The sequence below is a fragment of the Notechis scutatus genome, chromosome 15, assembly GCF_049901735.1.
Source record: "Notechis scutatus isolate UNSWTSFEM ecotype Mainland chromosome 15, rNotScu1.2, whole genome shotgun sequence".
Lineage (NCBI taxonomy): Eukaryota > Metazoa > Chordata > Lepidosauria > Squamata > Elapidae > Notechis > Notechis scutatus.
The window spans coordinates 7,484,272-7,500,035 of NC_142023.1; the positions used below are offsets into that span (position 1 = coordinate 7,484,272).

The window sequence follows — 15,764 nt, forward strand, 5'->3', positions numbered from 1 at the left end:
ACAGTTTGTATGCACCTTGTTTTGGACTGAATTTCCTCCACTTAAAGACTGTTTCTGGGAGAGTTTTTTCTCCAGCCAAAGGTAACCTGGACATTGGGGGCAAAGTTGGAGATAATAAAGGGACTCTTCTTGCTTATTTGACTGGGTTGCCTTTGGGCCACGCCCCTTTGGGTCATCACAGGAGCCTATTCTCCAAAGCACCTGAAGGCAGGACAAGAAGCAACGGATGGAAACTAATCAAGGAGAGAAACAACTTAGAACTAAGGAGAAACTTCCCAACAGAGAGGACAATTAACCGGTGGAACTCCTTGCCACCAGAAGTTGTGGGTGCTTCATCACTGGAGGTTTCCAAAAAGAGACTGGCCAGCCATTTGTCCGGAATGGTATACAATTTTCTTCTTGGGGGGGCTCCAAAGTCCCTTCCAACTCTATTATTCTATGTTTTAGCTCTACATTGGCACCAGAGAAGGGTCAACAAAGTTCACAAGGGGTTGGGCTTGGATCATTTGTGGCAACATAACAATTCTAAGCTGAAGATGTGCTTAATGCCTCCTCCCTCCAGCTCTGCTCCTACATTTAATATCTTTAGAGAGCTTGTTTTAACAGCAACATCAAAGCCTTCAGCAATTATATTCGACGAATATTCAGAGATTTAAAATTGTCCTTCAGGTTCCCAACCCTAATAATTGGAAATGTTCCATTTCATTCCTCCTTCCCCTGTAAGTTCTCCTAAATTTTCAATCAGGTTTTTTTCCCCCCCTCCAAGCTCAACTCTCTGTGACCTATTATTTTTGTTCTTTTTTCATCGGGATGCAAAACAAGAAAAATCCAGTAGGTGGTGCATAAAATATGAGTAGCTTAGCAAAAAAATAAAATAAAAAAATAAAAATTCCAAAGCTTTCTGAGCACCGAATCCCTCTTGTGCCTTGACTGTAGATTAGGCTGAGCGTGAACGCGAAGCTTCTCCATCAAAACCTGATCTTGAAATTTCTTGGCCTTCTTAAACCATTTGATGAGTCTTAAATGTAATTTGGCGAGGATTGTTGAAGTGACTGACCATGGAATGATATTGGTTTCCAGTAAATTTTATATCAGGATATTTATTTATTCAACAAGGTAGGGGACGCAAATATCGCAGGAATGAAGGTTAGCTGAGAAGGTTGGGCTGAAGTTTGAGAGGATCACCTCAAATTGGATGTAGGAGATAGCCAGGCTCAGACCGTGGGAGGCATCAAATGCATTATGAGTCTCGAGTACTTCGCGTCCACAAGAGATCTAATCCCAACCCACTTTGAATTGCACTGACTCTTATTTACCACCAGTTTGCTTCGCCCGTTAGTAGTTGAGATTCTTTGAGAGAGGATGAATAAATCTTTGCAATAAATCTTTGTCGTCGTTTGAACTACCTGGATCTCCTGATTTCTTTGGCGCTCGATGTCACCGGAGAATATGGCAGACTCTCTCTCGTGTCTTAAATTTTTAGAACATAGAATAATAGGATGGGATCTTGGAGGTCTTCTAGCCCAACCCTCTGCTCAAGCAGGAGACCCTAGACCAGGGGTGTCAAACTCGCAGCCCACGGCCAGATGCGTCATATGCTGGCCCCGCCCCCCACCCAGTTTATTGAAGGGGGGGGAGTCCCAATGCATCACGTGACATCACCATGACAACGCAAGTTTGACACCCCTGCCCTAGACTATCTTGGTCAAATGGCTGTCCGAAACTGCCCTTCCTCCCTTCTCCTTCTTTTCTTTCTTTCTCTTTCTTTCTTTTCTTTTCTTCCTTCCTTCCCTCCCTCCCTTCTTTTTTCTCTTTCTTTCATTCATTCTCTCTCTCTTTCTTTTTTTCTTTCTTTCTTTTTTTCTTTCTTTTTTTTTTCTTTCTTTCTTTCTTTCTTTCTTTCTTTCTCTCTCTCTCTCTTTCTCTCTCTCTCTTTCTTTCTTTCTCTCTCTCTCTCTCTCTCTCTCTCTTCTTTCTTTCTTTCTTTCTTTCTTTCTTTCTTCTTTCTTTCTTTCTTTCTTTCTTTCTTTCTTTCTTTCTTTCCTTTCTTTCCTTTCTTTCCTTTCTTTCCCAGCCAAAATGGCAGGCCGGCCCTGGGTGTTTGGAGCTGCTGACAATAATCACTGGAGTCTAGACAGTGTCTGGAATGAGGTACACAAAAATCTTCGCGGTCTCCTCTCTCTGCAGCTGAATTCCAGGCATAGTCCTATGGTCAATTCCTCCTCCTCCTCTGGTGCGTTCATGGATTTTGCCTGCATTTATCTTCCCTGTTTCCTGCTTCTTTCTTGGTCTCCCCCTGACATTTTTCCTTTGGGAATTGATGGGGGCTTGTGCAGGGCCCACCCCTGCCTTCCCTTTCTTTCTCCTCTGCTCCCTCTTGGTCCAATTTCAAGTTTTTTCTTTTCTTTTGGAAAAAGCCTCAAAATTTAACTCTCAGTTGGGCAGGAAGTAGCCTGTTTGGGGAATTCAGAGCCACGCAGCACATTTTCCTCATAGCTGAGTTTACCAGGCAGTCAGCAATAAAGAGGTCACCTTTGCTTGAAAAGGGAAGATAATGAAGAGACATTAGAATAGAATAGAATAGAATAGAATAGAATAGAATAGAATAGAATAGAATAGAATGAAGACGAAATAGAACAGAATATCGAATAGAATGAAGAGTGAATGGAATGAAATGGAATAGAATTGAACAGAACAGAACAGAACAGAACAGGACAGGACAGAAACTTAGCCACTGCAATGATTTGCTTAACAACTGACAAGAAAGGTTGTAAAAATGGGGCAAAACTCACTTAACAACTGTCTTGATTAGCAGTAGAAATTTTGGGCTCGATTGTGGTCATAAGTTGAGGACCACTTGGGGGCAAAACTAGAAAAATGTAAACTATGGAGATGAAGGCAAAAAAAAAGCAATCCGACACAGCCACGGTCCAGCAAAATGTGTGTGCATCATTTTATCAGCTGTGCAAGAGTTTGTGCAAAGATGCATGTGTTAATCAATCTTTTAATTAATGTTAAAACACTTTTCCGGCTTGAATTTTTTATTTTGGTTTTTTTTTAAAAAAAAAACCCTGCAAAACATCAGTTGAATAAAAGGGTGTTATTTCACTCTGGCTCTGTAACCAAGTTTTTTTAAACAAAAATAGCTGAGGAAAAAGCTGGATTCTTCCCCTAACCCAGCAATGCAAGTTAACATGCTTTAAACTAGAGTACCTCCAATTCCCTCCCTTCCAGTGGAACCCCAGGAGACTGGTGGAAGATGGGATGAATTCAACTACACAAGGATAGCTTCCTCAGGATCACACCCAGTCCTTCCCTGCCCCGTGGATAGCTTTTACATTTGCTGAAACACCACATCAGGGTGGGGAAAGGAATTTGAGGAAGGGAAGGGAAGAGAAGGGAAGGGAAGGGAAGGGAAGGGAAGGAAAGGGACACTCAACAATAGTCTCGAGAGTTGGGGAAGATGGTGGGAGAGGAAGAGGAAGGAAGGAAGGAAGGAAGGAAGGAAGGAAGGAAGGAAGGAAGGAAGGAAGGAAGGAAGGAAGGAAGGAAGGAGATACTCAACAATAGTCTCAAGAGTTGGGGAAGAAGAAAGATGAGGAGGAGGAAGAGGAAGGAAGGAAGGAAGGAAGGAAGGAAGGAAGGAAGGAAGGAAGGAAGGAAGGAAGGAAGGAAGGAAGGAAGGAAGGAAGGAAGGAAAGTGTAGTGTGAAGATGAAGAAGGAAGGAAGGGAAGGAAGGAAGGAAAAGGAAGGAAAGAAGGAAGGAGATACTCAACAATAGTCTCAAGAGTTGGGGAAGAAGAGAAGGAGGGGGACTGATGCTCTCTGAGCATGATTGTTTTCTTGCAAACATTTCATTACCAAACTAGGTAGTATCATCAGTGCTAGGAGGTAGGGGGATTTGGTAGGAGGAGGAGAACTTATGATCAGTCCTCGCGCTTAGCAACTAGCTCCTATTTACAACAGTTGCATGGCAAAATCCACGGGGGAAGCCAGTTTTGCTTAACGGCCACTCAATTCACTTAACAACCACCGCAATTCCCTGAATAACCATGGCAAAAGAGGCATAAAACCGGGCCCAACACCTGCTTTGCCATGGCAACTCTGCTCCCCACGGTGGTCGTAATTCAAGGACTCCCTACCGAAGCTTTCTGCACCCCTAGCCGGGCAGAACGGTCAAGAAGAAGGGCGGTGGTGCTTTCTCTCCTCCTCCTTTCTATTCCTCTCCTCCCTTCCCCCCCCTCCAATTCTCTACCTTTCCCCTCTTGGAGTTTGAAATTAGCCAGGAATCAGAGCTGGCCCTGAAATGAAGGCTCGTGTCACGGGTTGCAGAGAAATCCAGGTTAGTTTGGAGGGTTGGGCCGCCTCCCTACTGCAGAGTGAAAATCCAGAGGTTTCTTTGGACAAAAACAGCTGGCTGAATAAGACCCGGTCCTTTTTCCCCTGTTTTATCCAAGCCTCCCTCCACCCCGTGGCTTTTGGAAGTTAAAAAAAAAACAGCCTTTCAAAATTCGGAAGCCGAAATATAAGCCAGCCTCCACTTTTCTTAGATCGTCAGAAATCGGTTCAGCGAAGGTCTATTTGGGGTAGCGGTGAGCCTCATGTGGGGCAGAGATAATCCGGAGGGCACCCAGGGCCTTCAGGGAAAGCTGTTCGCGTTCACCCCTCGTCTCTTCAGCTTCTTCGGCTGCCGGAGAACCTGCCTCTCTGGAGAGTTAATTAAAAAAAGCAAAATAAAAAGCAACACACACACACACACACAATCTTTATATATCCATCATCTGCATCTTGAAAGATGCTTGGTGACTTGAACATCTCTTGAGCATTGATTTTATTTAAAAAACAACAACACACAGACACACATTACAAAAAAAAAGAAAAGCTATTTTTTTAAACGTATAACTTGCATTAGGGTTCTTGTTTTCCCCAATGCAGTAACTTTATTTAAAACACACACACACACACACACACACACACACAACCCTCTTTGCAGGTAAAAGTCTTTGACTTACGACCACAACTGAGCCCAACATTTCTGTTTCCTAAGCGAGACAGGTGTTCGGTGAGTTCTGCCCCGTTTTACGACCGTTTCTTGCTCCCGTTGCTAAGCGAATCGCTGTCGCTTTTTTTCGTGGTTCATGGGCGGGGTGGCTTGCTTTCAGAAGGGGCGGGCGCTCCCTCCGTCGCTGGAGGTCTTCAAAACTGGTCAAGACTGGTCAACCATTTGGCTGTAAGGTCTCCTGCCTTGAGAAGGGGGGGTGGATTGGAAGACCTCCGAGGTCCCCTCCAGCCCTTCTATGTTTCAAAGACTCAGATGAGGGAACAGTCAGATCTAAGGAGAAAACGACCCCAAAAGTAGAGCAGATTCCAGGATCCCGTCGCCTTGGGCTGTGCTTCGTGTGTGTGTGTGTGTGTGTGTGTGTGTGTGTGTGTGTGTGTGTGTGTGTGTAAATGTAACACAAGCTCCTGTGAGATGCCTTCCCAAAGAGGGGACCCTCCATGGGGAAGGGCTGGACTGGGGTCTAAACGTGGGGTGAGAGCTCATTTAAAAGCTGCTTTCCATGGGCCAGACGGCCTCCCTCCTCTCCCCCCACACCCCCATCTGCCTTCTCCCCCACCTCTATTCCCCCCCCACCAACACACACACACACACACACACACACACACGTCTTCCCAAAGGCTCTTTTTGTTGAGGTCTGGGAAGAGAAAAGAGGCGGCAGCTGAATAGAGAGAGTCTCCGGCTCTTTGCCTTGCAAATCATGCCCCGAATTGAGATCCCCCTATTGAGATGCTTGGCTTCTGCCAAGAAAAGGACTACAGATCCCATCTGCTGGACTGCCAGAAGGGGTGGGGTGGGGGGAGGAAAATGGGAGGAAGAGTGCCTCCCAGAGGGGGGGTGGTGCTGCAAATGGTCCTCAACTTACGGCCACAACTGAGCCCGTCATTCCCACACGCTAAGCGAGCCAGTCGTTAAATGAGCTTGGCCTCATCTTTACGACCTTCCTTGCCACGGTTGTTAAGCGAATCCCTGCAGTTGGTAACGGGGTTGTTCGGCACATCTGGCTTCCCGGTTGACTTTGCTTGTCCGATGGTCGCCAAAGGGAATCATGTGACTTTGGGACACTGCAACTGTTCATAAGTACATGCCAGTGGCCAAGCTTTTGAACTTTGATCACATGACCGTGGGAAAAAACTACCATAATTCACTTTTTTCAACATTCTAGCTGTTCGTTGCGGACTACCTGTAATTTTATTTTAAGCTCCGTCCTGCTGACTTTGATTGGGCTGCCCTAATTTGTTGCCTGCTTCTAACTAAGCTTGGATGTTCCTTAAAAAAATAACTCAGCTAAACCTGGTTGATAGTTGGAGGGAGAAAGCGGGATGGACACAAAGGAGAAGTTATAAAAGAATAGGACAGAATGGAAAGTCTATCAATGCCAAGAAAAATTCACAGGCGGTCCTATAGATTCAGAAATCTTGCAGGGGGTCCTTGGCTTATGACCACAATTGGGATGGAAATTTTGGTCACTAAGCAATGCAGTCATTATGCCAGCCATCACATGACCAGGTCTGTTTTTTTTAAATTAGTATTATCATTTACGTTCTTTTGAACTAAAATTGGGAAGATAATATGAAAGACAAGGATAACTGGGATAAAATAACTCATCGGCGGAACAATGATAATTATTAATAATTTCTCCTTGTTAATTGGGACATGATTGATTGATTGATTGGTTGATCAACTCTTTGATTATATGCTGTCCAGTTGGTGTTGATTCTTTGCAGCCACACAGATTTTTTAATCAATCTGTCTCCAATATGGCCCTTCTAAAAGTAATTGGTAATGATAAGGAAGGAAGGAAAGATAGGGGACTGAGAGGGAGGGAGGGAGGAAAGTGGAGAGGGAGAAAAGAAGGAAGGAAGGAAGGAAGGAAGGAAGGAAGGAAGGAAGGAAGGAAGGAAGGAAGGAAGGAAGGAAGGAAGGATAGGGGACTGAGATGGAGGGAGGAAGAGGAGAGGGAGAAAAAGGAAGGAAGGATAGGAGACTGAGAGGGAGGGAGGAAAGAGAAGAGGGAGAAGGAAGGAAGGAAGGAAGGATAAGGGACAGAGGGAGGGAGGAAAGAGGAGAGGGAGAAAAAAGGAAGGAAGGAAGGGAGAGAGAGAGAAGGAGGGAGAGACTATTAAGACTTGCAGAAGAGATTACATTGTCCAAAGATTGAAGGACATGTGAGGAAGAAACTCAAACTAATATCCCACCCATATTTGTTTTGTGCAAGACAAGACAGAGATTTTGATCTGCTATTTGGGATTAAGAGCCAGTTTGGTTCGCCAGGCTAGAACCCAGCAGAAGGTGAGTTCTGGTTCCACCTTAGGCAGAAAAGCCGGCTAGGGCCAGTCTCTCACTCTCCATGCAACCTGCCTCACAGGGTTGTTGTTGTGGAGAAAACAGGAGGAGAAAAGGAGGATTGGATATGGTTGCTATCTATGGTTATTTATAAAAATAATAAAGGTAAGGGATGGAGAGAGTGACAGGGAGAGAAACAGATGGTAGATAGATAGATATAAATACAGTTGATAGTAGGTAGAGATAAATCGATGATAGAGAAGATAGACATAGATAGATATAAATATAAGATGATAGTAGACAGAGATAAATAGATGATAGATAGATAGATAGATAGATAGATAGATAGATAGATAGATAGATGATAGTAGAGATAAATAGATGATAGATAGGATAGATAGATATAAATATAGAAGATAGAGTTAAATAGATGATAGGTAAGAGAGATAAAAATAAATAGATAGAAATATAGAAATATAGATAGATGATAGTAGAGATAGATAGATAGATAGATAGATAGATAGATAGATAGATAGATAGATGATGATAGATAGATAGATAGATAGATAGATAGATAGATAGATAGATAGATAGATAGATAGATAGATAGATAGATAGATAGATAAGATAGATAGATAGATGATAGATAGATAGATAGATAGATAGATAGATGATAGTAGAGATAAATAGATGATAGATAGGATAGATAGATATAAATATAGAAGATAGAGTTAAATAGATGATAGGTAAGAGAGATAAAAATAAATAGATAGAAATATAGAAATATAGATAGATGATAGTAGAGATAGATAGATGATAGTAGAGATAGATAGATAGATAGATAGATAGATAGATAGATAGACCAATTGATTGATTGATTGATTCCAGGCCCTTTTGGCGAGCGGAGAGTAGCCTTCCTTCTGAATCCCAAAGAAGGGAGGGTCTCCAGCTTCACCCCCAACCCACCCACCCCATCCTGTTGCAACAAAGGGGGGTGAGCCAGGGAGGCAGGTGGGCACCTGAGGGCTTTGGGGTGGGGGGGGTGGGGGCTTTCTTTGGAAAGAGGCTGAGCAGCCCAGAGACTCCCCGGCAGGAGAGCAGGGAGGCAGCGGCGCCTCGTCACCCAGACAAAAGATCAATAAGTAATTTCAGCACAGCAGCCAAACAGGTTTTTTCCCGATAATTGTAAGGCAGCGAGTGGGGAACGAAGCCGGCTGCTCGCTAAACTGCACCCGATCAATCCCCTCCACCACTGGGGCATCCAGAAAATTCATTTTTTCTCCTTCCCCTTTCGCTCCCTCTCTTCCAGGCACACACGCAGACACAAACACACGAATGCACGCACGCACGCACACCAGAGGCCCCAGTATATTCCCACAACCGGTGCACGCGGAGAAAGGGCTCCTGGCTTGGGTGTGTGTGTGTGTTGGGAAAACGTCTGCAAATACACACAAATACACAACCGGTCCCAGGAACAGAGAGCAAATGGTTCTCCGGAGATCTACTGACTGCCTGTCTGCATCTCAGGCAGGGTGGAAGGTTTACAGAATACAGAATAACAGGGCCCGGAGGGACCTTGGAGGTCTTCTAGTCCAACCCCGTGCTCAAGCAGGAGACCCTATGCTATCCTGGTCAAATGGCTGTCCAGTTCTCTTCTTGAAACTCTCCTGTGATGGAGCACAGGACAACTTCCGGAGCCAAGCCCTTCCACTGATGGCTACTGGGTCTCTCTTGGATCATCTCCCCTTCCCCCATTACTTCTTGTCCAGAAGAGAACACAGCATAATAGAATTGGAAGGGACCCTGGAGGTCTTCTAACCCAACCATTCCTGCTCAAGCAAGAGACCCTACATCAGGGGTCGCCAACCTTTTGGACCTCAGGGACCACCGAACTCATCATTTTAAATCCCAGACACCCTGGGAAAATCCCCCAAAAAGTCTGCAGGAAAATTCCCCACCCCGTTTTCCTACCGGTCGATCCTTCTTTATTGGGGATCGCAGGATACCATCTCCAGCTCCGTTCTCAGGGGGGGAGAGAGAGACTTTTGGCTTCATGCAAGGAAAGCAGCAGAAACAGCAGAAGTCTTTCTTTCTCTCCCCCAAACTCTGCCAGGAATGAGTCTTTGCCGGCGCAGCCTCTTGGAGCAGGAGGCCTTGCAGGGTCCCAAAGACTCATTCCAGATAAAACCTCCCTTGTTGGAGCACCCATAATTTCTGGAGGTAAGCCATTCCAGGCTGCAGTTTAGGAGTGAATAGGAACTGTTTATTGGCATTTTGACTCTTTCTGACCCTCCACTCGCATGCATCTAATGTAGGTAATCCAGGACTTGCTAACTATTCATTTAGACACCGTTCAAAGTTACAAGAGCACAGAAGAAGAAAAGCGACTTATGACGGTTCCATCGTGGCATCCCCACGGCCACGTGTTCAAAATTGGCAACTGGCATGCATTTATGATGGTTGCAACATCCCCGGGGTGTGTGTGTGTGTGTGTGTGTCACGCATTCACTATTTGCAACCTTCCCAGCCAGCTTCCAATAAGTCAAAGGGGGGTGGGTGGGAATTCTGGGAATAGAAGTCCGTACCTCTTACCTGGCTGAGAAAGAGTGGTTTATGTTCTAAAGAAAGGCATCCTTTCTCTTTCAAAAGTTGCAATTGACTAGACCTCTGGAATTGACACCGATTAACCCCAGCGGCTCTTACAAAGACAAGGGGATATTTTATATAAGACCATATCGCGTTCTGGCCCTGAGAGGTAAATTGATTAGATTAAAAGGTGGATTTCATTCCACTGAGTCTTGGCCCAAGGTGACCTCTTCAGTGGGTCAATAGATCTCCCCTTTTGCTCTAGTTTTGAAACATTTGGATGGGTCGATCCTTCCCTCCCCTATTCCCCTACCTAGTCCTCCAAGAAAAATAGAGGCTGAGAAAGAGCAGCTAAACGGACAAACCTCTCTAGGGATACAACTCAGTGTCAAGGCGCCCCTCTCAACCACTCTACTATATTATTGTATCAGAAAAGGGGGGGAATGTTCTTTCAGATTTTCTTGTCATATTACATAGAATCATAGAGTTGGAAGGGACCTTGGAGGTCTTCTAGCCCAACCCCCTGCCCATGTATCTTTCTTTCAACATAGTTCCAAGCTGCATAAACGGATAGAATCAAGATCACGTGAAGTGTTAATACTACTTTATAATGGAATACTGGATCCAGTTCTGGTCGCCACAATTTTAAAAAGATGTTGAGACTCTGGAAAGAGTGCAGAGAAGAGCAACAAAGAGGATTAGGGGGCTGGAGGCTAAAACATATGAAGAACAGTTGCAGGAACTGGGTATGTCTAGTCTGATGAAAAGAAGGACTAGGGGTGACATGATAGCAGTCTTCCAATATTTGAGGGGCTGCCCCAAAGAAGAGGGAGTCAAGCTATTCTCCAAAGCACTAAAGGCAGGACAAGAAGCAATGGGTGAAAACTAATCAAGGAGAGAAACAACTTAGAATTAAGGAGGAATTTCCTGACAGTTAGAACAATTAATCAGTGAAACAACTTGCCTCCAGAGTTGTGAATGCTCCAACACTGGAAGTTTTTAAAAAGATGTTGAATAACCATTTGTGGTGTAGGGTATCCCGCCTAGGCAGGGGGTTGGACTAGAAGACCTCCAAGATCCCTTCCAACTCGGTTATTCTATTCTATTCTACTCTATTCTATTCTATTCTATTCTATTCTATTCTATTCTATTCTATTCTATTCTATTCTCTAGTCTAGTCTACTCTATTAATTTTGGTTCTACTGTATTCTCTATGTCTAGTCTATTAATTTTGTATTTTATATATGTGTATATATGTATATATATATACATACACACACACACATACATACATATATACACACACATATATACACACACACACATACAGTTATATACAAATATATAAATATATAAAAACAAATATATACAATTTATATATACATATACATACATATTATTTATTTATTTGGGGAGTGATATATATATATTTGGAGAGTGGTCCTTGCTGGCATGCATGTCAAGAAAAATAAAATGCCATCCAATGCGGTGACTAATCGTTTCTCCCCTCTGTATTGGCACCTTTAACTTCGACGCTTTGGGATGTGACCAGGTCCTGCAGCCGCCGACAGAGCTGAGCGGCCCTCGGAGATGAATCGCTTCACCTGCAGTTCAAAAGTTCAACTCAGATACCGAACCAAGACAAAGTGTCTCCCTTCTAGGGCTCCTTGGATGAAAAATAGCCTTCCGGCTCAATCCTGGGACCGAAACGAGGCTTAATCAATATAATCTCGAGCAACTAATATCTTAGCTTGGAGTAAGCCATAGTTCTTCCTGGTGACAAGCCCTTGAACACCGTCTGGTGGAATAAAGCAGTGACCTCTGTTTTGTCCCCAAACTGCCACCTGCTCCAATATTTCTGATCAAACAATTACTGGGAAAAGACTTCGACAATAATGCACAACGCACAAGCATTTTCTCCTCCGCCTTCAGAAAACAGACCAGGCAGGTGGAATTCAGAATAACAGAGTCGGGAGGGACCTTGGAGGTCCTCTAGTCCAGCTGCCTGCTTGAGTAGGAGATCCTATATCCTTCTGGACATGTCTCTTTGAAAGACTCCAGGAATGGAGCACCCACAACTTCTGCAGGCAAGGCAGCCACTCTGATTCATTGTTCTCACCATCCAGAAACTTCTCCTTAATTCTAGGCTGGATCCACTCTTTGTTAAGTTTCCATCTGTTGCTCCTTCTCCTTGCCCTCAGGTGTTTTGGAGAAGAGGCTGATGCCTTCTTCTCTGTTACAGCCTCTCAAATATTGGAAGGCTGCTGTCATGTCAGAAAACGAATAGCGTTAACAGAACAACGGAAGGAACCTCGGAGGTCTTCTAGCCCAGCCCACTGCAGGGGAATCTATATCTTTTCAGACAAAAGATTGTCCCATTTCTTCTTATAAAACCTCCAGTGTTGGAGCATTTACAACTTCTGGTGGCAAGTTGTTCCACCGATTAATTGTTCTCACTATCAGGAAATTCCTCCTAAGTTGTTTCTCTCCTTGATCAGTTTCCATCCGTTGCTTCTTGTCCTGCCTTTTAGTGCTTTGGAGAATGGCTTGACTCCCTCTTCTTTGGGGGCAGCCCCTCAAATATTGGAAGATGCTGCCACGTCTCCCCTAGTCCTTTTTTTCTCTAGACTGACCAAACCCAATTCCTGCAGCAGTTCTTCATATGTTTTATCCTCCAGTCCCCTAATCCTCCTTGCCGTTCTTCTCTGTACTCTTTCCAGAGTCTCAGCATCTTTTTTTTGATATCGTAGCAACCAAAACTGGAGGCAGAATTCTTCCTTACCAAGGCCGTATAAAGCGGTCTTAACACTTCCCGTGATCTTGATTCCATACCTCTGGTGGCCAAGGCAAGAATTTGATTTGATTTTTTTTAAATAATGATTTTTTTTTTTTAAAAAAAAGAAAAACGGGGTTCAGATGGAGGTCGTCCTTGACAAAGAGAACCGAGCCACATCTGTATGCATTATTTGAACACCGATTCCTAATCCATTTTGGTCAAAAGAGACTTGCAACCTGGCTCTATGGTGGAGAACAAATTGAGAGTGGGGGCTGCCATAAATCTCCCTGCTCCTTCCTTGGCTCGACCCCCCCCCACCCCCGTCAATAGGTTGTATATCTCTGCCACCGGTCCACAAGAGCCCAGCCAGAGTCTCTCCCTGGAGTGCCAACACCTTCCCATCCTTTCTCTGTCTCTCTCTCGCGCGCTCTCTTTTTTTGCAAATCTGGGTTCCCAGTATGATGCAAAAGAGGGACCATCCCAATTATGGAGAGCAGAGCAGGAGACATTGGAGAGGAGAAGGTGGGGAATTAAGACAACCATTTCTCCCCTCCTCTTCCCTCCCCACCCCGCCTCGAAACCCACCATAATAAGGAACCGAGGCTGTCAGCAAAGCCAAAGACTGCAGCCTCAGCACAAATTTTATCGGGTCAGCCAAGCAAAGTCATATTCGTTTGCTTCCCTTCAGCAATAAAGGAGCCGTTCGGAGGAGGAACACAAGAGATGGGGAGGCTTCAAAGAAAGGCTTCCTCCACCACCACCACCCCAAAAAACCCCACACACATACCCCTCCCCGTTCCTTCCCTATCAAATGAGGCTAATCGACAAACCAGCAAATGAGCATCTTAGTTAAGGAGCGAAATTTCTCCAGAGAGCCATCCCCAAGGGGATTTTGGGCTAGCTAACGGCAAGGGGGAAGCCCCACGAGGTTGGCCAAAGTGAGGAGAAGCAATCAAGAGCAACCATGGCTTTGTATTAAGGGACCCTAGAGATCTTCTAGTCCAACCCTCCGTTCGAAATCCATGCCAGACGATCTCTTCTTGAAAACCGCCAGCGATGGAGCCTCTCCCACAACTTCTGGAGGCAGGTTCTACTCATCACAGGTTAACAATCCTTTGTTTAGTGCCTGACGTTAACAACGGCTCTGAAGAAAGTGACTTACGACTGTTTTTCACGGTTAAGTAAGGCCACACCTAGAGTACTACTGCATCAAGTTTTGGTCACCACATTATAAAAAAGACGTTGAGGCTCTAGAAAAAGTGCAGAGAAGAGCAACCAGGATGATGAGGGGACTGGAGGATAAAACATACGAAGAACAGTTGCAGGAACTGGGTCTGGCTAGTCTAGTGAAGAGAAGGACCAGGGGAGACATGAGAGCAGTCTTCCAATATTTGAGGGGTTGGCACAGGGAGGAAGGGGTCAAACTGTTTTCCAAAGCACCTGAAGGCCATACAAGGAACAAATGGATGGAAACTGAACAAGGAGAGATTTAACCTGGAAACAAGGAAAAACTTTCTGACAGTGAGAACAATCAACCAATGGAACAGAAGTTGTGGGAGCGCCATCACTTGAGACTTTCAAGAAGAGACTGGACTGCCGTCTGTCAGAAATGGTGTAGGGTCTCCCGCTTGGGTGAGGGGTTGGACTAGATGACCCATAAGGTACTTTCCAACTCTGATTATCTGTTATCTGAAGGAAGCCAGATTCACGTTTAACAACCACATGACTAACTTACCAACTGCAGGGATTCACTTAACTGTGGTGAGAAAATGTTGTAAGACGAGGACTGCCTGGAGCGATCAGAGAGTCCAGTTAGTTTTCTTCTGGGGTAAAGGCAGAACAATTGCATCCCATTTTAAACCCAGTTTTAAAAAGTTATGAAAACTGAAATTAAAACAAAAACAAAAACCAGGGTGAGTTTTCGGGAAGGGCATTAAGTTTCTTTCAACAATGGTACAAGTTTCCAGTCCCTGGTGAAGTTGAAAGAGAATGGAAATAATAAACTTGATCTTTTCCAGTGTGAAGTGCAAAATTTGAGTTGTTTTGTCATATTTCAGCATGTGTTAATGAATAACAAGGAGTGGGGGGGAAAGGATCTAAATTCTTAGTTTGTGGCAGTCTTATCTTATGTTCAGACATGTTAATTAATAGATGTGTTAAAATATGACAAGGAAAAAAAAAGAATTAAGACTTTGCCTTTTGTGACAATGCCTTATTTTAGAGCAGGGTTTTTGTTTAAAAAAAATATTGGTGTTTTGAAGAGGAGTTGAGACAAGGCATTTCAGAATTCTTTGCTGGCTGGGCATGATGGGGTTTGTAGTCAGGCCCCGTCGTCATACAGGGGAGACAATTGGCTTAAAGGTGTTCACGATTTCAAGAACCCCCCAAAATTCACTAGCCTGGGCTCTTCTTCTCTACAGCTGGTCCTCGACTTACAACAGTGGCCATTCAAAGTTACACGGGCACTGAAAAAACTGAGGACCGTTTTTCAAACTTAAGACTGCTTAACCGCTGTGACGAAGAAGGTTGTAAAACGGGGCAACGCTCATTTAATAACACCCTCATGTAGCAACAGAAATTTTGAGCTTGTAAGTTGAGGACTACCTATGAAAACATAAACTACACAGAACTTAACATCAGCAGTAAAGATTCCCGAAGTATTCGGCTTCCTTAAAATTGTAAAATAATTCCAGCTCAAATCTTGCTAGGAACAGATCTGGGAACTTGGGTGTGAACTGAACCATGAAAAGACAATTGGTAGCAAAACTGAACTTTAATGAAATGCATCCCTTTCCAGGTGTGTGTGTGTGTGTGTGTGGAAACCCCACTACCTAAAATATTTTTTTCTTTTCACTGCAAAAATATAGCCACAGCTATGATAGCAGTATTCCAATATTTGAGGGGCAAGACAAGAAACAATGGATAGAAACCAATCAAAGAGAGGAGAACCTTGGAATGAAGGAGAAACTTCTGAACAGTGAAGACAATTAACCAGCAGAACGGCTTATTATTTGTGCAAGATAACTGGTTTTTTTTTAAAGAAAAGACTGGACGGC

At 44.2% G+C, this 15,764-nt stretch overlaps 1 long non-coding RNA gene across 1 annotated transcript; it reads right to left on the reverse strand.

Annotated features, from left to right (window-relative positions):
• Nucleotides 1-11,312: 11,312 nt before the first annotated feature.
• Nucleotides 11,313-14,498, reverse strand: LOC148129468 (uncharacterized). Its single transcript, XR_015745438.1, has 2 exons — nt 14,444-14,498; nt 11,313-12,766 (listed from the first exon to the last, which is right to left on the reverse strand). It is a non-coding gene; the product is annotated as an uncharacterized LOC148129468 (long non-coding RNA).
• Nucleotides 14,499-15,764: the final 1,266 nt, after the last annotated feature.